The sequence below is a fragment of the Patagioenas fasciata genome, chromosome 5 (assembly GCF_037038585.1).
Source record: "Patagioenas fasciata isolate bPatFas1 chromosome 5, bPatFas1.hap1, whole genome shotgun sequence".
Lineage (NCBI taxonomy): Eukaryota > Metazoa > Chordata > Aves > Columbiformes > Columbidae > Patagioenas > Patagioenas fasciata.
Window position 1 is genome coordinate 26,960,013 of NC_092524.1, and position 19,356 is coordinate 26,979,368.

The 19,356-nt window shown below is 48.5% G+C and overlaps 1 protein-coding gene across 2 annotated transcripts in view; it reads left to right on the plus strand.

Moving 5' to 3' along the window:
• The first annotated feature begins 539 nt into the window (after positions 1 to 539).
• CD82 (CD82 molecule) overlaps positions 540 to 19,356 on the plus strand; it is a 46,865-nt gene continuing 28,048 nt past the window's right edge. Inside the window, exons 1-2 of one of the 2 annotated variants that reach the window (XM_065839474.2) lie at positions 597 to 679; positions 4,671 to 4,754. The gene's annotated coding sequence lies outside the window, so the exon portion shown is untranslated. Of the gene's footprint in view, positions 680 to 4,670; positions 4,755 to 19,356 lie in introns of both variants that reach the window. The other variant, XM_065839473.2, reaches the window with a different exon arrangement.

The window sequence follows — 19,356 nt, forward strand, 5'->3', positions numbered from 1 at the left end:
ACGGGGTTCACTAGGGCAGCAAAATTGCCCACTGGAAATATGTCTGAGTGGGTCACCAGGCTTGCTTTCACTTGGCAGAGAGCCACAGTGTGCATCTCCCAGGAGAAGGCAAGCTGTGAGTGGCCTTAAATATTAAGGTGCGTACATACCTATTGATAAGCCGCAAAGGGACAGCCTTAGGTGAGGTGGGTGACACATGAAATACACGGCAAACGACCCCAGAGCAGTGCCTGGGCTACCTGTGTGAGTGGAGCAAGATTAACTGACCACAGCTGGAGTGGTGGCTGCCAAGGGCTAACACGGGAGCGGGGCCGACAGGAGCTCAGGAGCGACAAACGCGGTACGTGGTTTGAGGAGTGAGTATCAACGGGATGCAGCGGCCGAGCGATAGGCCGGCCGCAAAGCGGGGCAGCAGCCACTGAGCGGTACGGTGTGGAGCCCGGGGGAAGCACACGGAGGATGCAGGCAGCCCCGGGCCCCGCACGGCCGCCAGTAGAGGCGCCGCCGCTCCGCAGCCTCCCCGCGGGGGCCGGGCCGGGCCGGGCCGGGCTGGGGATGGCAGTCCGCCCTGGGGGCGGCTCAGCGCAGCCGCCGGCTCCGCCCCGCCGGGCCAGGGGCAGAGCCAGGGCCACATCGGCGCAGGAGGGAGCGGAGCGCACCGCCGAGCTGTGCCGGACAGGTAGGCGCGCTGCGACCGCCCGCTCTGTGCGGCGGGAGGAGAGGGTGAGGGTCGAGACTCCCAGTGCCAGGCCTGGCGGCCACGCTCCCCTCGGCCTGGGGGTCTCAGCTTGGCGGAGCCGAAGGCCCGTCCCGCGGGGATCTTAGCGGCGGGGACTTCCCGGGGGCTTTCCGCGGGGCGGTGGCGGCCGGGACCGCCTCCCCCGGGCCCGGCGGGGAGCGAGTCCCCGGCTCGGTTAGCGCCCTTAGCGCAGCCCCTTTCGGGGGCAGCCGCGGGCGGCCGGGCAGCCAGCCAGCTCTCCTGCGCACCGGGGGTCCTGCGCCTCCCCCCGGGCCGCGGTTAGTGCGGGCGCCGTGGGGAGCCCTTCGGCGGGAGAGTCCCCTTGCTCACAGGTCACCCGCGGGCTCTGTGTGTGCCCGTCCGTGCTTCGAGTGGTGGCAGAATTTTGATTTTCTTTGAGTAGCTGGTGCACGGCCTAAGAAAAAAAATCATCATCATCAGGTGCAGTGGACCTGATGTCACGCAGGAATAAGCCCTACAGGCCCGGTGTATTGCTGTAGAGCGATTTCGGCAGGCTGAATGTGCCTCAGCTGCGTTTGGGTAAGACTGGGCTATGCTGCTGTCTTCAGCGAGACTGTCTTGACTGATCTCTGAGACGTAGATTAGATGCTCTGTAGCAGTCTTACCCCTGTTACAACTACAGAAATCTGGTCCTGGTGCAGCCTCCTGTTTCCCTTTTTTTCTCCACTCCTTTTTAAGAGAAGAGTTCAGAACAATGCTTGCAGTTCAGCAGCTGAGTACATGTTGGCTGTGAATTGTCCTGCAGCGCAACTGTTAACAAATCTGTTGATACAGGGATAAGAGCTTGTTACAAGCCGAGCATGCCATATCTGCCCTAGAGCACAGAAGCTCTCCTGTGTGTGCTTTAACATAAAATGTAGCACTTGGTACAAAAAAACGGGAAAAAAAAAAAAAAAACCACACAACATCCTGGAATCTAAATGTTGGCTTCAGTAAACTATAAAGCTAGTTCAGGATGAAGTGTTCCTGTGTCTTGGACCAGCTCTAGCATTTCCATCTTGTGCATGAGATGAGAGCTTGAAACTTAACCAGCTGCGTGAGGGAGGGACAGTATCTTACTGCAGTGCTTGCAGAGGTGGTGGCTTGGAGGAAGAGCAGCTTTTGGAGAGGTTGGTTACCTATCCCAGCGCTAGCAAGGCTTCTCCGTGTAGCTTCTGAAAACGCCTGTGTGCTTTTGTGCAAGTGAGTGTATACAGCTGGAGAGTGCAGATTTGCCGATTTGCTGTCAGTGATACTTCCTCTCCACAGAAGACTTTTTTTTTTTTTTAACTTTCTCAGGCACCTTGGGCCTGAGAAAAATTCTCTTCAAAGCTTGAGGCTTGAGCCTGCTGCTGTGAGGCTTACTGGCTGCATGAGAACCATCAAGCAGAAATGTGTGGCTAGGATCCTTTTGGTGTACTACAAGGTCCAAGTGTAGAAACACTGCTCTGAAAATCTAGAGAGAGGTGTCTAGTGAGAGGAGCAGTCTCAGTAGTGTGCTGCTGTGTGCTGATGTCAAGATAAGCATATGACAAGCTGTAAAAATGACAAATTACTCACAACTTTTTAAACACTTCAAGAGCTCTAAGTTGGCAGAAAGTGTTAATGGGGGAGGAGGGCACTGGTGGTGCAGTGACTGACTGGTTCTGCAGTGTCACAGCATGGTCAGTGGCAGTCCTGCCATTGTCCCATGGCAGGACCTGTTTGTGGTTTCTACAGTGGGGTGGTTTTTAACATTCACACTTGTTTCTGGTCCTTTGGCTAGAGGAAGGACTCCCACACCTACAGTTGTGCTTCTTTAAACAACAACAAAAAAAAACCAAAACATGGGCATTTTTCACATGGGCGAAAAGGACCTTTGCCAACTGCTCTGCAAGCCACTGTGTGGATTTGGAGTGACTCAGAGAAGTGAGTAGCCTCTCCTCACTCCTAATGCCCTCTCACTTAACACCTCTTTCATAGAAGGATCTTGCTTCCAAAGTCCCCCCACTCAGTGGAGCCTCTTTGGGCTTGAACTTTGGGCTTGGCCTTCTCTGTCCTTGCCAATGGCTCTGGGGACTGCCAGGATGACATCCTTGTCCCTTTGCTGCAGGGCAGGGGTGTCTGTGTGGTCTTGCAACATTTGCGCAGCTTCTTACTTGTGTGCGAAAGGAACAGAGCAAGACGCAAGTGCAGCACCTGGAGAAAGCTCTCCCTGTGGGCGATATCTGTCCTGCTGCATGGAAGCTCTTCCCTTAAGAGGATTTAGCGGCTTTAGTGATGCGGCTCATCTGGACTCTCTTCATTCCTGTTATTGTCTCTATTTTAGTTCTCAGGGGACAGGCAGGTGTAGTGTGACCTACGACTGTAAGCTGGTGCAGGAGATGCTCTAACAAGACCTTCCCACAGTTCCATGGAAGTTTTCTGCCCCTGCTACCCAGGCCACTCTCCACTTCAAACTCCATTAAGTGTGTGTGTGGGGGGGTGTCTTCTGAAATTTCTGATCTGACTGTAGCTGAGAAAAGGTTTTATCCCTCTCCTCTATCTCTGCCCCTGTGTAACAGCTGTAAGGCAGCAGGAGAACATCTAGGACTGCAGGTGTTCATCCAGTAGACATTTAAATCGGAGGTGTAGGTGGGAATTTTGCAGACCTCCAGGAACCACAGGCCCCGATGTGTTTTCAAACTCAAACCATGGCTGTTCAGTGCCCACTAGCACTGTTACAGTGGGAACGACGCAGCAGAGGCAAAAGGTACTTCTGCAAGGACCTTGGGCACTGACAGCACAGGGTCTGTTACAGGAAAGCCAGGGTGATGCTGGGAGATGGACCATGCCCCGCACTATCCTATGTGGTCATTATTGCTCCACTTACGGTGTGTGTGGTGTGGCAGCCACTTTCTTCCTGCTCTCCTTTTTGTTTCTGCTCATGGGTGAGTGGAAGGTGGCAGCCTGGGTCTGGCAGGGCTCAGGCTGCGGTTCAGTGGCTTGGAAGGCTGGAGGAGGCAGTGATGCTTCCAATAGGCCTGTGCAACAAGGGTTGATTGGAGTCTTGGTTTTTGCACTTCTTCCTCCATTTCCTCTTTGGAAAAACTTCTGTGCATCAAAATGATCTTCTTACTGCTGGGAATTCTGACCCTCACCCTGGAGTGCCTTAACTTCACCTCTCTAAAACAGGAGCACCACATCTGTCTCGCCTTCTTCTCCTTCCCTGCCTTCATTTGCCTCTTAACGTGAATCACGCCGTCCTGGGATCTGAAGCCTTTATGTACAGCAAAGGGTGAGCTGGGCCCAGTAGCCTTGTCGCCCACCCTCCAGTTGTCAGCTTTGTTGGGCTAAGAAATAAACTGTAGTCTTGAGCTGACACTTCTGTTGGAGGAATGTGGGATCACAGCTTTCCATGGGCAAATGATTAATGACACGTGTGCAAAGGGGTGACTGTGTGAGCCACCTTCCCTTTAGGAGCTGCAGTCGTCACCTAACTGTCTCTCTCTGGCTCATCTATATTCTTAAAGAAGGAATGAAATGGAAGAAAGGCTAAAAATTACAGGCTCTCCATTGGCATGGTAAAAGGAATAATACAGGAGGCACAGTCAGTGCCAGCATTTCCTTGACGGTTGTTCAGCTGTGGCAGAGCCTGTTTGCAGAAAGCATTCTCGGCTGCCAGGGCTTGAAAACACCGAAGCAGTTAATAGCTGGCTTGAACCTAGACAGAGTGATAAGTGAAGCACAAGGAACCATGTGTTGGTGATTGTTTAAATCATTGCTTGCCTGTGCTGACAGATGCAGAGCAAGCTAATTTTCTGGAAGAAAAATGAGGCGTTACTGTGGGCAACTCTGTGAAAGGGACTGCCTGGTAGGTGACAGCAGAAAAAGGGAATAAAACATTAGTCTGTTGGGATGGGGATGGGGATTGAAGACTGCCAGCTCAGTACCCAAGTGTGTGTCCCCTCAGATGCAGCAACGCCGAGGAAGCTGGGTGGCTTGAGGCTCATCTGAAGTAAATACAGGGGAGAAAGAGAAGGAGACTAATCCAAAGGTAGGCTTTCTCCTGTGGGAAGAGGCACATGCATGGTCTGTCTGGCTGACTGCTCTAGTTCTTTTATCTCCTTGATGGAGCCTCAGAACTGGGACAACACCGTTTAAAAGCAAGTCAAATCAAAGTGTGGTCCATGTACTTAATTTCTGAAACTTGCTGCTGAGATAAGTGGCCTGTCTGTATTCAAGGAGTTCAGGAGCTGGGAAGGGCCAGCTCTCCTGTGCCACCAGGAGCCTTGCACATGGGCAAAGTACTGATGGCATTTGTTAAGGATACTGCTGGGCTGCTGTTTCGGTTTCTCTGCAGAGCAAACAGGTGCGTCATGAGAGGACTTAACCCTTTACTGCAAAATTGTTTCTGGGCTGTAAGCAGATTGCCAATCTCTTCCAGCATGATAATAATCCTATGGCCATGTGTACTGCAGAAATGCTGACCTGGGGTGAGCTATATACATTAGGATATCCAGCAGCCTGGAGATTTGAAGTTATATAATGGAGAGGTCCCCTTGTAGGCAAAAATAATTCTGCTTCAGTCAGAGGGAGGTTTCTCATACACAAGCTAAGGAAAGGATGAGGCGTCAGAGCTGCAGCCACGCACCCTGAGCCAAGCTGACCTTCCCACAGCTGGAATCAGGGACCACTGCTTCTCCCTTCTGCCGCTGCTCCCCATCCGTTGCCATGGAGACAGTTTGGGAAAGGGGAGGGAGAGGAACTAGCCTACAGGGATTTGCATAGCAGGGCTGAACTTGCTGTAAAGTAGTTCTACCTGTTGGGAATGGAGGAGGCTGTTTCCCAGAGCTGCCCTGGAGAAGGAGATACAGTCACTGGATGTGACTGTCTCCTCCACCAGCACCTTGCTTTGGCTGCTGCCTCTGTGATCCATGAGGTTTACGGGATTGAGCTCCCATGTGGGTGCCCTCAGCTCCTGCCTTTACAGCAGAGGCTTCATGTAGCAAATCATTTGCCTAGTTTTAAAAGCAACCCACTCCAGGACCCTGATTTTGCTTGGGCTGGCATACTGGACTGGCACAGGTTTGAGTGAGTTACCTCTGGGTGTTTTCTGCATGGGGGCTGTGGGATCACAACCTGTGCTGTATTGGTGTGGGGCTTCAGGAATGGCATGCCTAGCAGGTGTGGAAGTGACATCTTGGCACTTGGCTAGGACTGAAAGGGCTGCTGCTGTTGTCCTGTAATGTAAGAATATGCAAATCCTAAATGCCTGGAGCCAGCATGTCTCATGTGATAGATGATTAGCAGTTTGGTTGGGAAGCAGTTGTGAAGTCTAAATTGACTAAAGGAGCTCTACTATTGCACAACATGGCTCAGTGCTGAAGTTAGACCTTTCCAGGGAAGTTTCTGTGCCTTTATGGCATTTCAGTTTCTGAGTGCTTAGTCTTAGAGACAAAAATCTGTGTTGGGAGTGTCTTATTCTCTTCTTACCTGATTTCTTTTTTTTTTTTTTTTTGGTTTCTCTCGGTCTTGCAAATGGATTACTTAATATTACTTGGAATACGTGTGGTCAGAAATTGAAGTGAGCTTCTGTCAGTATTGAGTGTTATTTTTGGAATTCAGTTCCTAGAGCTAACATCCCTGCTTTTGAAAGGCACCATGGAGACTGCTCTGCTCCTTTCCTTTCTGCTTGTAATCAAACAATTTGTAGAGTACTCTTTGCATAAAAGTTTGCTGTTCTGGCTGGTGTGGTGCTAGGGTACCATCTCTAGTACCGCAATTATAATTGTGCATTGGTTGTGGGGCTTGTTTCATGCTGGTGGTGTGCTGCAATTAAAAGGTCCTCTTGCCCACTGTGGAGCCAGTCACGTGTCTGCTGTGTGTGTCAGCGTGGACTGAAGCTGCTGGTGATGAGTCAGTCTTGAGAGGCTTCGTTGGAACTTCCTCAACTTTCCAGTGTGCTTTACTGAGTAAACTCTGTCTCCTGTCCCCTCACGCCCCATCTTCTGTGTCTTGTGATCATGGAGCTGGGCTCACTGTTCATACAGAGGCATGGATCCAGAATACTGTGCTGGACTTGGACTGAGAAGACTGCTGACCTGCAGATTAGCAAGGCTATTCCCCCCTGCTGTTGCCTTGAATTTTGCACTGACCAAAAAGAGATGGGGTCTATCTTGCAGCATCTATGCTGGGTGCTTGAAGAAACTAGGGCTTAAAAGGCAGCAGTTCTAATTTATGCTCATCTCTGAAGCCTCTTCTGGGAAAAAAAAAAAAAAAGCCCAGCCAGACAAAACCCAGCTGCCTGGATGTACTTTCCCAATGGTCTAAGAAGCTGTTGGGCTCTTCTTTGCATTCATGTCCCTTTCTAATGTAGGTTTGCAGAGACACTGCACATAGAATAAGGAGCCCTCTGAGTTGTGCAGTAAATCTACCTATTCCCAAAGGAAGCTTTTTGTAATTAGAGAAGACTTCTCCTCAGCAGCTGCTGTGCAGAACAGTGCTAGACCACAGCTGTGCAGAGAAGCCCTGGTGAGCCATGTGAAACAAGGTGAAGGTGCAGCCTTTCTCTTTCTGCTCCCAGGGGCTCTGCTGCACCTCCCTGGGGACACTGCACCAGAGAGGGCGGAGGCTGAGGTCACAGCAGAGGTCCCTGGAGCCTGGTGGGGAGGGGGAGTGGGGCCCTGTGGGGCAGGTCAGCCTTGCAAGTGGGCCCCAGGCCCTCTGTGGCACTTTCTGTAGGAGGTGGCTGCTCCCCCTACGTGGGCCTCAGCATGGGACCCATCGGATCCTCCAAGGGTCATAACACATAGTCTGGGCACAGCTAAAATGGGGGTGGTTGTGCCTGCTCCTGAGTGGTGGGAGGTGATGGCCATGGCTGTTGTCACCTCTCCTACCTTAAGTGAGGGGCTGTGACAGGTCAGAGTTTCCTCTTGCCCCCACTCCCCAGGGTAGGTGGTGTGATTCGCAGCTTCATGCGACAAAACCGAGGTGACCAAAATGCTGTTGCTGAAACTGCGTGGGAATTTCTTAATGTCAAAAGCAGCAGCCGAGTGGCTGCCACCTCGTCAGAAGAGGCTATTTCAAGGGAGGGCTATTTCAAGGAACAGCAAGCTGCTTTAGTGCCCAAGTCCAAGACCTCAAAGGCTCCTTTGATTTGGTGCTGCCATCCTGCTGATGGCCTCAGAGCCTGGCTGTTTCTGCATTCACTCCCAGTCCATCATGTTGCAGCTTCAGATGCTGTCGTGGCAGTGATTTAGACTTGATCCTGTAGAAAAACAGTAAGTTCCTGCTTTATGTATCTTCAGGCAGATGGGAAACCTCTTTCTAGCTCAGCTGTCAGCGACAAGCAAGACCTACCAGTGTGTATACAAGTAGATGGCCGTGCACCCGGTGCTGTCCCATGGGAACATAAACAGTTTCTCCTTGTTTGCCTGGAAGAGAGGCAGCCTCGCCACGCGGTGTTTGCTGGCAGAGGGAGCAGCCCGTGCACCGGTGTGCGAGCTGAGCCGGGTCAGCGGCCGTGTCACTGCGGGGCTGTCTGGTTACAGCTGTGCCCAGGGTCTCGGTGCAGATTCCCGGGGAGCAGGAGACGGGGCTTTGCTGGGTTTCAGGCTGCTGCACTAGTGAGGCATGGGCATGTGTCCTGGGAGCAGACAGAACCTTGTGTCTCAGCCCTTACCTGCCTAGGTAGCATGCATGAGACTCTAGCTGTAATTTGATGTCACTGGTACATTTGGCTTCATTAAAAATTGTAGAACTAATGTGAAGTAGAAATGGTCTCTGGGGAGTAGGCTGTGGGGGAAAGGAGCACTATGTGGTGGGACAGAGACAAATAAGAAAAAAAAAGTCTGCAGCCCTATTAAAAAGTAATCTTTGCTTCAGTTATGATTTACTAATTAAAGAAGAAACAGCCCTACTTTTTTCTTTCCTCCTTTTTTTTTTTTTTCTTTCCTGTCTGAAACGGAAGCATTTATCTCTGCATTGAGGCTTATCTGATATTTGTACATCAGTTAGTTATCTGGATAGAGTTTCTTTCTTTTTAAAATAAATACCTCTGAACTACGCTTTTTTTCCCCATCTCATTCTTCTAGCATTGCTCCGTCAAATAGTCTCCTGAAATATTTGTGCTCTAAATTTAGAAAAGGAGACCCTTTCAAGAAAGTAGAAAAGGCCACCCAGCCTCCCTTGGTTCGGGTTCAGCTGAACCCATTTTCCAGACCTCTGGACGTAGATTTGCAGACTCCAAGGAGGCCCCTCCTTTTCCCAAAACAGACCCAACTTTTGAAGTCTTGCTGTCTACTTTAACTGCCAGATTCCTGGGAAACTTATCCCATATGTCTGTTCCTCTTGGCTTGAAGCAGCCCTGTCCATAACCTATGCATGTGGTGCTTGGAGGGCTGCATTGATTATTTTCCTTTTTTTGGATGGTGTTTAGTGGAGATGTGATCTTAACTACAGGTGGCAGGTCTATAATTGAGTAATGTTCTCACATTGCTCCAATTAAGTCGCTCCAATTAAGCCTGTTGGGATTGCCTGCCTGGTAATGCAGCAGTCAGCAGGGTAGCAAAACACCTGCGTATACCACAGTCTGTCTCTGCCTCCAGGACCATCTTCATAGGAGAGAGACCTAAAGCTTTTGAGCATCTCTTCCAGCTGGCTAAATGTTTTCTAGAGGCCCCTTTTGTTTCCAGCTTTGTCTACTGAGATTTCTCATTGTGGCATTTAACTTCCTAAAATGCTTAGGCTGGGAATGTAGCGGCTTCACTGTGGATTCTGTAACAGCTTGTGCTGTGTTACTCTTGCTCCTCGCAGTGCTGCCCTTCGCTGCTGTAAGATGCAGCTTTCTCTTCCACTTCCTTCCTCCTACAGGAAGGTCTTGGAGTGAGGAGGCTGCTCTGTGATGGTGGAAGGAAAAAGTGATAGATGATGCTGCCTTACAGCTCGGAGACTGTACGGCAGCCCCTCTTCCAGAGTAAAGCACAAAATTGTGACTGAGCTGCATCCTCAGGGTGGTCAGACCAGTGAGGGGTTTGGCTGTTGTGGCCAGGTGCTGCCACTTACAACTGTGAAACTGTTTGTATTATTCACATTGATATTGGAGGGGGGAAATGTGGTTGCAGGTGGGTATTTTTAAGTAGATGGGAGTGACTCAAAACATTTGTGCTCTAAACTCTTGTACTCTCGGGCATTTTTTTGCTCCTCTGCTCTCTATAAATCATCGTTTTGGAAAGAGTGGCTGCTTGAGACACAGTTCCTTCCTCTAAAGCTTTTTATAGTTCTGGCTTTCTCTTTCCATTCATGCCCACTGATAGTGTCAAGTAGTATCTGTGGCATAAAACTCAGGATGTTGTGAAATGTTTGCCCTCAGGCAGACAGACCTGGCTCTGGTGGGGCTTGAGGTCTCCTGTGACCCTGGGATGGTCTGATGGGAAGTAAAGTAAAGCTTCCTCGAGGGCAGTGGGTGGAGGAGCTGGGTCTGTAACCTTTCGTGGCTGCAGCACTGCTGTTGTGCAAATGGCTCTGTACCATTGAGTCTGGAGATCCCTGGCTTAGCTGTCCCTGTCTACTTGTAGCAGATGGGTTTGAGTTGCTGTCCTTGTTTTCCATGATATGTGTGTCAGGGAGAGGCCATGAGATACTTCGTGTGAGTATCTCACAGGAGTCGTCGTCTTTTGACTCTGGGTATTGGCAGCCATGCAATGGAGTTCCTCTCATTGTAGAGTAGAGGGACTGTGGTTATGGTAGGGCAGACCTTGTTGGAGAGGGATGATTATTGCAGCTGCTGATCTGTGATCTTCTGCTCTAGAATCACATGTAACAGTGCCAACATGCTAGCAGGGGAACAGAAGTGGTTCAGTAGCCACAGGCATACAGACAGCTGGTAAATGGGGAGGATGCTGCAATTAGCAAATGGTGTATTTGGCAAAAACAAGATGCCTGAGATCACAAATAGTGAAGGGATTGTTTCTGAGCAGGCCAAAAGATGCATCCCTTTGTCAGCTGAGGCACTCTCCTGTGCCAGTAGGACTTGTGTGACTTTCCTGTCATGCTTGGTCTGCAGCAGTCTTCCAGCTCTCCTCAATTTGTGGGGCTGAGGGTTAAAACGTCTTTGCTTCTTGAGATCAGTGCCTTGCTGTCAGCGACAGATCTGATACAAAGCATGTGGTATGATTAAAGTAGACTAGTAGCCTGTCTCCTTTGTTCAAGAAAGCTGACTTAATTCTAAGGCTTCAGAACCTTTCAGAATAACAAGCCAGAGATCTTTGTTTGCGTTGTGGTACGTTGTTTGTTGTTGTTCTTTTCTGCCACTTAAGATCATGTGGATGGACCCCCAGGGAAGAGGTCTTGGGGAGAATCCTGGTGCCAGAAGACACTTCCATTCTCCAGTGGGCTGGTCCCCCAGCAGTGTAGGACTTCAGTGCTCTGGTGAGCACTCAGCTAGCTTGGCAGGGTGACCGGGCTCCTCCAGAGTCTTAGCTTGAGAAGCAGGAGGGAGTGCTTGTCCTCCTACACTCCTCTGAGTAGGCAATCTCTAGTGCTTGGCTTCCAGCAACGTCTGGCTTCAGCTATGGAGAGAACTACCAGAGAGCCTGGTATTGCTGGGAATGGTGCTGGATAAGCCTAGTTGGGCACAGCTTCCCTCCCATGCTGTGTGTCAGTGCCTGGACTCTGCTCAGCCCTGTCCGCCAAGGCTCAACAGTTGGAGGGGAGGTGGAGGGAAAGGGTGTTTGTTTAATTGCTGTTCAGGTTGCTAAGCTGGGGAAAACTTCCCGCCCTTGAAGTAAAACTACTCCCTTTGCACCTTTACTACATCCTTGTTAATTCCTGGAAAGAATCAAAAAGAATAGGAAACCTCATTTCCCAGTTCAGGAGGATGTTGTAACTTCTCAGAAACATGTTTGGCATGGGTGTGCTGAATCTAAACACCCACTAGTTATCTGCCCCAGCATCTGAGAAAATGGAAGTAGCTGAAAACCAGTTTGTTTTGAAAGGGAACTTTGTAGTAGAAAGTCCTCGACCTTGACCTCTCACATCTTATGGGAGGAGGAGATGGGAAAGATAAAAATCAGTTATACTACCTGGCTTCTGCCTCAATCTGGCAATCTCTGGCGCTCTCTCATAAGATAGGAAAAAAGCTTGCATGGAGGCTTTTTTCCTGCCTTGGCTGTGGTAGCCTTTGGGTGCTTTGGCAGGGAGGGAAGGCTGCTGGGTCTTGGGAAGGTATCTCCAAGCTAAGTGGTGTTGGGAGGGATATTGTGCAACTCCTTGGAGGGAATTTGTTGACCTCCAAGGCATTGCTTGCATGAGAAAGGAAGCTCGGAAGCCCGTCCTGTGCATGTACTTGCACGGGGGATTTCCGGGCTGATGAGTCTGATGGCAACAACGACTGCTTTGCAGCATCCTCTGCCTCCTGCAGAGCTGTGCTGGGGAGAAGCTTACCTGAGCGTGAGCAGAGTGCTGCTCCTCTCTGGCAGCAGTTTGGGGTGCAGGTCCTGCTTGGGGGCTTTGCTCCTCTGTGGGGTGGTGTGGGGCAAGCCAGCGTGGGGATTGCCGTCAATTCACGGGCATCGCTCGCAGGCAGGGAGCTGGGGGAGGCATCGGCCTCAGAGGTTAAGTTTACAGCATAACAGCTCCAAGCACAGGAAACAAAGCTGAGCTGCTGTCAGTTTTGGAGCCATTGAAGAGCCAATGTAGTCAAGTGACAGAGTTGCCCAACCAGTTTTGTGAAAACTATGCATTTTTACTGCACCTTGTGCTGGTTTTAGTCAGCGTGGAGACCTCTTTCTGGACCCTGTGCAGCATGCAGCACAAATAACATTCTAGTATGTAGTAATCGAAAAGAGAAAAAGTCCACGAAACTGTACATTTGGTTTGGGTTTTTTTTCTGTCTGCTATTTCTGGTAAGGTTTTTTTAGGGGGAGAAGAGAACCAAATGACTTCTGGGACAAGTTGTGGGGGTTTTTTTAGTTTTTTTTGTGGGTTTTTTTCAATTTTTTTGGCAGACTTGTATCTCTGGTCTTGCTGCATGGAAAGATTTGCTTAAATTGGAGAAATACTGTCCTGCAAATACTGTCATGCCATACAAGCATGAGTGTATAGACTGAAAATAGCAAAGAATTTCTCAATTTGCCAGTTGTAGGGACTGAAGACCTACTTAAATGTTGGCTCCCGAACTGAAGTGTGAAGTCCAGATGTTTTTAAAATCTGATTGCACCCCTTACAAATACAGAGAGATGTGATAGCAGGTACTTTTAGAACGTGCGCTGCTCTTTGATACCACACTGAGACCTGGTTTCTTTTTAACAGTGTGATAGTGGTTTATGAATATCTAATCACTTCCCTTCAAGCATCAGAAGTACCTTTCTAAAATACATGTTTCCTTTTTACAAAATGCATGGTATGCGCTCACTGTGGTAAAACATGCTGAAAAACCTCTGCCATCCTAGACAGGCCTACAAGTGCTTCCTAATCTAAGGTCTCACTGGATGACACAGTTGCTCGTCAGATCATTCACACAACAGTATACTAACTACAGAAGTCAAACGGGAAAGCTTAATGTCTTAATGGGTGCACCATGGGTGTGAGCTGATGAATTTCCTCAAAAATCTAGTCTTTCCAGGGGTGTTTCTGCAGTACTGCCAACTGTTCCCTTACTATAGTCTGCCCCTTTACTCTACGGATAGCAAATGTGCAGGGTCTGCATGCACACTTGAGCCTCTGACTTGCAAATGTCTTGCAGATGCTCATGTCAGGGTGTCACTGTACATGTCTGTACTTCTACAGTGGTGAGATCAACATTTGTTGACAATTAAGTATTGTGCTGCTGTTTGCAAGCTGATGTAGCCGTGCTACAATCTCTGTGCTTAGCCCTCGAGCCATCTCCTCAAGCTTGAACACGGTTGCTGCTTCTTATCATAAGCAACTGTCTCTAGATGGAATAAGAGACAATCTGTTCCACATACCTTCTTTACTTCCTTTCTGTTTCCAAAGTTTGTATTATGCAGAAATGCAGTTTTCTACCTTGTCCAGACACTGTCCTTCAGAAGGAAACTCTATGAATCAGCGACACACATAAAAAATAATCCCTGCATCCACGAGTGTGGCCTGTTTGAGGGGGCAACCCTAATTAGCAGACCCAATTTTTAGGATCCAGCCTCTCCCTCAGATCTCTCCATTGTAACTTTAGAAGAGATGCTGTTTGGAAAATGTCCACAACAAACATGAACTTGTTTACATTTTCAAGGTCATTAGACAGGTGGTATTATCTCAGTGGAGCTTCAAGTTAAGTTCAGTGAATTCAGACTGGGTCTTTCATTTGCTCTGCAGTTATTTGCTTACCAGAGACAGGATGTACTTCCCAGGTGTACTAAAAGTCCAAGGCCTTTGAATATTAACAAGACGAATGGCTTTGGCTATTCTTTTTGTCTTAAGGTGGCTGTAATTTGAGTCTCTGCCTTGAGGGCAGTGCTGTACCTGGTTAACAGGAGACTTAGTAACTGTCATTGTTCATTAACTGGTATTGTTGTGTGAACCTGTCCTGTCTCATCTCTGATGATCAGGGGGCCTTTTTATTGCCAAGTGCTTGTTCTTCATGTGCATGGATAGAGAAGGATGCCTGGCAGCTGGATTTTGTGATGCAGGGACTCAAAATCCTGCAAAAGATGGGCTGTTTGCTCCTCTGTCATTAAAGATTGTGATTTTCTGGGTTGCCTCTTACCAAGCTTCTCCTGTGTGTGGGTGTCTGGCCTGGAGCTGGAAGGTGAAGTGACCATATAGTGAACCCCAGCTGGTGGCTGTGAGTCTCTAGCATGGTATATGGCTGATTATGTTCTGGTTTCTGGATGGGAATGATATTGCAAAAAGTAACCGTCATAGCCTTTGAAATGGCCTTAACCTCATGCAAATGAGTGTGCTGATAAACATCTTTATGGAACCAGTGGCTTGCTGATCCCCTGCTAAGGACAAGGTGCTAGCTGCTTTTGTCAGAGGGAGACAGTTCTGTGATCTGAATACATCAGTAGAAGCTACTACTTCTCCAGGGCTTCTTGGTCAATCTGTCTGCAAATGAGCCCAGCTAACCTTGGTCACTGTTGTGATGTGAAAAGAAAGCAGGGAGAGCTTCAGAGATTTTTTTCAAAGTCCAGCCTGCTAATGGTATGTTGAGGGAAACAACCCGTTTGCAATGTATAAGGCTTGTGTAAGCATGGGGAAGGTGGTGCTTGCTTGCTGTGGTAGGAAGCACTTGCAGTGCTTGTGATCAGCTGAGGCTGCTTTGGAGGTTGTTTCAGTGGACTAGCTGAACTTCCATTCAGAGATCCCACCTGCCGCATCACATGCAAGATGTGAAGGATCAGGAGCCTCAGGGTATGCTGTAGGTCCTTAGTGCATAGCACTGGCTGGTGTATCTCTGCATCTGTTAAGCTGGAAGCTTCTCCTTCAAAAGGCAGGAGGGATAGCAGAAATAAGCCAGCATGACAGTCATACAGGGCATTCAAGGTGTTTGTGGGGGGCAAGGGGAACAGCAAGTGGAAACCCAATTCTGCTGCTGGTATGACCCCATCCTAACCTGGTAAAAGCTAGTAGGAGCATATCCTATAGGGTCTGCCTTTGTTTTCTGCTCTCTGGGGTTAGGGTGGTAGTGGGGATCAACTGGCCAAAGTACATAGAAACATTCTGTAGTTTCTTTGTAACTCATCATTTCCTTTTCTTAAGGAAGAGAGTCTGGAGAGGGAACATTATCTTCTAGGTTATGTAGATGCATTCAAATATAAATCCTCTTCTATTTGGAGTATAGGGGCTGACCTTCAGACCTTGTTGCTCTTGGGATCACATGTACTCTGCTGGAGGGTTTGCCGGGACTTTGCACTTGCCCGTAAATGTACAGAGAAGGTGATTTCCACAACTGATCATCTACTCTGGTTTGTGTTGAGGCTGTTCCTGCTTGTCCCCTCCTCTTTCACCATGCTCGTAAATGAGCCCCTTTTCTGTGCTGTACAGTAACTTGGCAGCTGAGGTGCTTCAGCTGCCAAAGCTCATCAGGAAGAAACCTGTGCGGCAAGAGTGAGGGCTGAGCTCTTACTGGCAGAGCTGCATGGCACAGGCACGTACAGCGCCAGCCTGAGCCAAACGTCATAAACTTCACTGAGCACAAAACATGCAGTGCTTGCTAGGTGGAGGCAGTGCAGGATCTAATTAGAGAGAACAGAATTGCAATTAAAAATTAACTTAGCCTCTCTGCCCCTTGAGTGATGTGGTTATAACATCCATGTGTGAGCGTTCCGCCTCCTGCCTCGTCAGTTGGTGGCCAGGCCAGGATGCAGAGGTGTTTGGGTCTCCCCGTATCTCCTGTTCTTTGCCATGGTCACCTTTTGCAGGAGGGGACTGGGAATGTTGCAAACACCTGTGACAAAAATAAGCTAATCTCCAAGCTGTGATGGGATTCCTCTGCTGTTGTTAACAAAGCAGGCCTCTGTCTGACTTTCCTCAGGCACGTATCCTGGATTTTGTGCTCCATGTACCTGTCTTGCTGTCATTACTGGGGGAATGACAGGGCTGAGGGTTGGAGCTGATGGAAGGGGTGGGAAGCCATGCTGTGATGCCACTTTAGCCTGTGTGGACTCATCCTGTTCTCCCACATGAGGAACCCCAGCATCCAACTGATGCCTTCTTGGAGTTAGTTCTCCCTTCGGGTCCTGGGGCTGATGCTGAGAAAGACCCAGGATCAATTGCTGACCAGGGCAAGTTTTTGTGGCATTAGTGCCTCAAAGCAGCGAACTGTGCATAAGTAATAATAAGTGATAAGTATGTGCATAAGTAATCCTGCATATCTTTACAGGATGGGAAATGAGAGGCTGGGAGAAATGCCACTCTGAGTTGATAGCATGGTCTCTTACAAACTCTTTTGTACAGCTGGCATCAATCTGGAGAATGGCAGGGAAAATTTGGAGACAAATGGGCAGGATTGTTAAAAAGACTGGGTGTGCCTGCTTAGAGAGGAAAATTCAAATGGTCAAAGCAGTTAGGGTGGAGAGGAAAAGGAGGAAATAAACAATTGTGGATGATCACTGGAATTTAAAACTTCGTGTATTAAACCTTTGCACATGCTGCTGCAGAATGTTAAGGCTTAAAATTTGACCATCTTCAAAAGGCGAGTGGTCAGCTCTGGTTGCTGTGGTCCACAGGCAGCACTCCCTGACAAGACTTGGTAAGTTAGCCAGCCCTTTACCACCAAGTGGCCTGTGGATATGCCCAGTTGTGATAAGTCCAAGCACATTTGCTTCCAGATCTGATCCATCTCAAATTTTGTTGAGCTACTGCTTCTGCTGTACGTCAGTGTTGCTAGTTTTGTGACTGTGCAATTTCAGAAGGTAGGATTTTGAGGAGTTTCATTCATGTAGTGAAAAAAAGTAGGCTTAATTCCTTAATGATTGCAGAGAATTGAAAAAAACTATAATGTTTCAGAATGTGGAACTTTAAACTATCTTAAAAGCTCAAAGCAAAACCCTGAAACCCTGGTTCTCTTTTGGCTTGAAGGATGTACATTATATTACTTTATGACTAGGAGCTACACAAGAGGTGTATCTCCCCACGGCAAGAGAACAGTGCATAATGCTGTAATACACAATTGGGTTTGGTGTTTGTTTGGTGTGTTGTGTTGTTTGTTTGTTTGTTTTTTAAATAAGCATTGAAGTTGGTATGCCTTTAGGAAATAGCCAGGGGTAGAAGAACCCTGAAAGCAATCTTTTACTCTTGTCACCTCAGGCATGTCTTCTTCCACCCCAGCTCTTCTCAACTTGTTTGACTACTTAATTATCTTACATAACTATTGTAAAGATCCGAACAGCTCTGCAAATCTCTCTGCTCCTGACTAACTAAAGTGGTGTGGACCGAGTTGGAAATAGGCAGCACACAGCTCTTAGTGCTAAGAAACAAATCAGCAAGTACTGGGAGTTGTCCCTCCAGCTGGAAAATAAGGAGGATTGTACCTGGGACCAGACCTCTCAAGGTAAGAAATCCAATGCCTGTGCAGGAGGCTATTATCTAGCTTAGTTCTTGGCTAGGTTGAAAAGTAGAAAAACACTTGCATCGCCCACAACAGACATTCATCATTGCCTAGGGACCTGGCTGCCTCAGTGCTCTGGTTAGACTGCCAGGCTCCAGTTTGTGATGCTATTAAGAGGAGATGTGTTCATGGTGAAGCCAGTAAGCAAGCCAGCTGGATGGGAAAACTTATGTCTTAGTTATCCTTTCCAAGTACAGTCTTAAGTGTTGGAGCCTGCCAGGATTGGCAGCCCAAGAGAATGTGTCTCCAGCAGAGGAAAAGAGGGGAGCACGCAGTTTGAGGGAAGCAACATTTGTGCTCTCCCTGCTCAGATGCTCACCCCTTTTGTGAGATACCATTGAAGGGCACGGTAGTCTTTGGGTTACAGCTGTTTTGTGACAGCAGGCTAACATATGACTTGTAGTAGGAGAGCTGCTCTAACATGAGCTTGTTGAATAAACTTGCTGGCATTAACCAACTGTAAAAATCTGCTAGCAAAGAGCCTTTACTCACTTTTTGTAGGTTGGTAGTGATACAGCTGTTGTATAGAGTATCTGTGCTGGAGCAGAACCAGCTCCTGGCCGATGGCTGCACCTGGAGGAACCGGAAATCAGAATGCTATATGTTTGCTATTTAGTGTAAGTATGGACCAGAAACAAGAGCTTTCCCTGGCTATTTTGAAGGACCTGCCCTTGGGTGGTGCTGGCTTTATGGACTCTGACCTGAGGAGTTAACTGAATAAAAAGTGACTGAGATGATGCTAACCTGGCTGTGCAGTAAGAGCTCCTTATGTGCAATCACTGCTACATAGGTGGGATTTTTAAGATCAACCTGTAGCACAGCTGGTTGAACTGTATTTCTGTTCTGCTCTCTCATCTCAATAGCATCTTGCTATGTGCTGTGCAGCAATGGGCTTAGCACAGCCTCTGGCTTTGGCATCCCTTGACGTGAGAGCAGTAGTGTTGTCTTCAACCACAGAATTCAGACTCATACTCTCTCCTGATAGTTGGAGAGTGACCGTTGCTTGGTGGGAAGACTAGCCAGTTATAACAAGGTCCACATACCAGTTTAGCTCCAGAGTTAACCTAAATATTTAATAGGATTAAGCAAAAGTCTTTGATTGAAACAGGAGAGCACACTGGGCTCCAGTGACCCTTATTACACCCATGCTGGCAGCAGGGAGCCCTGTTGACCGTGCTCTCTGTTGAGGCTGGCTCTTCCCAGAGCAGTCTGGTGACCCCAGCCTAGTATTGCTCTTCCTCTGGCTGTTGCTTCTTAAAGCAGCATGGTCTGTTTTGAGCAAGGAGCTTGTGAGAGTGAATTTTAAGGAACTTAAAAGTCCTCTCATGCCTATGCAGGAAACATAACTGAGAATGGGGGAGGAAGGAGAAGCAGGAAAGCTGACCTAATATGTTCTTCCACCAGTCCTCATGTGTTACTCAGCTGTGTTGCTTCCCCAGGAGGCGGCTTACTCCAGTAGCATGGATGGTTTGTGGAACTTTTTTTCTGACTTTTGGGCTCTCTGCTGTCAGACAAGTGAGAGTTGGAGCAGCTTGCAGTAATACAGATCTATTTACTCCCCAGGTTCTATAGCACAAAGACCTGATGAGGA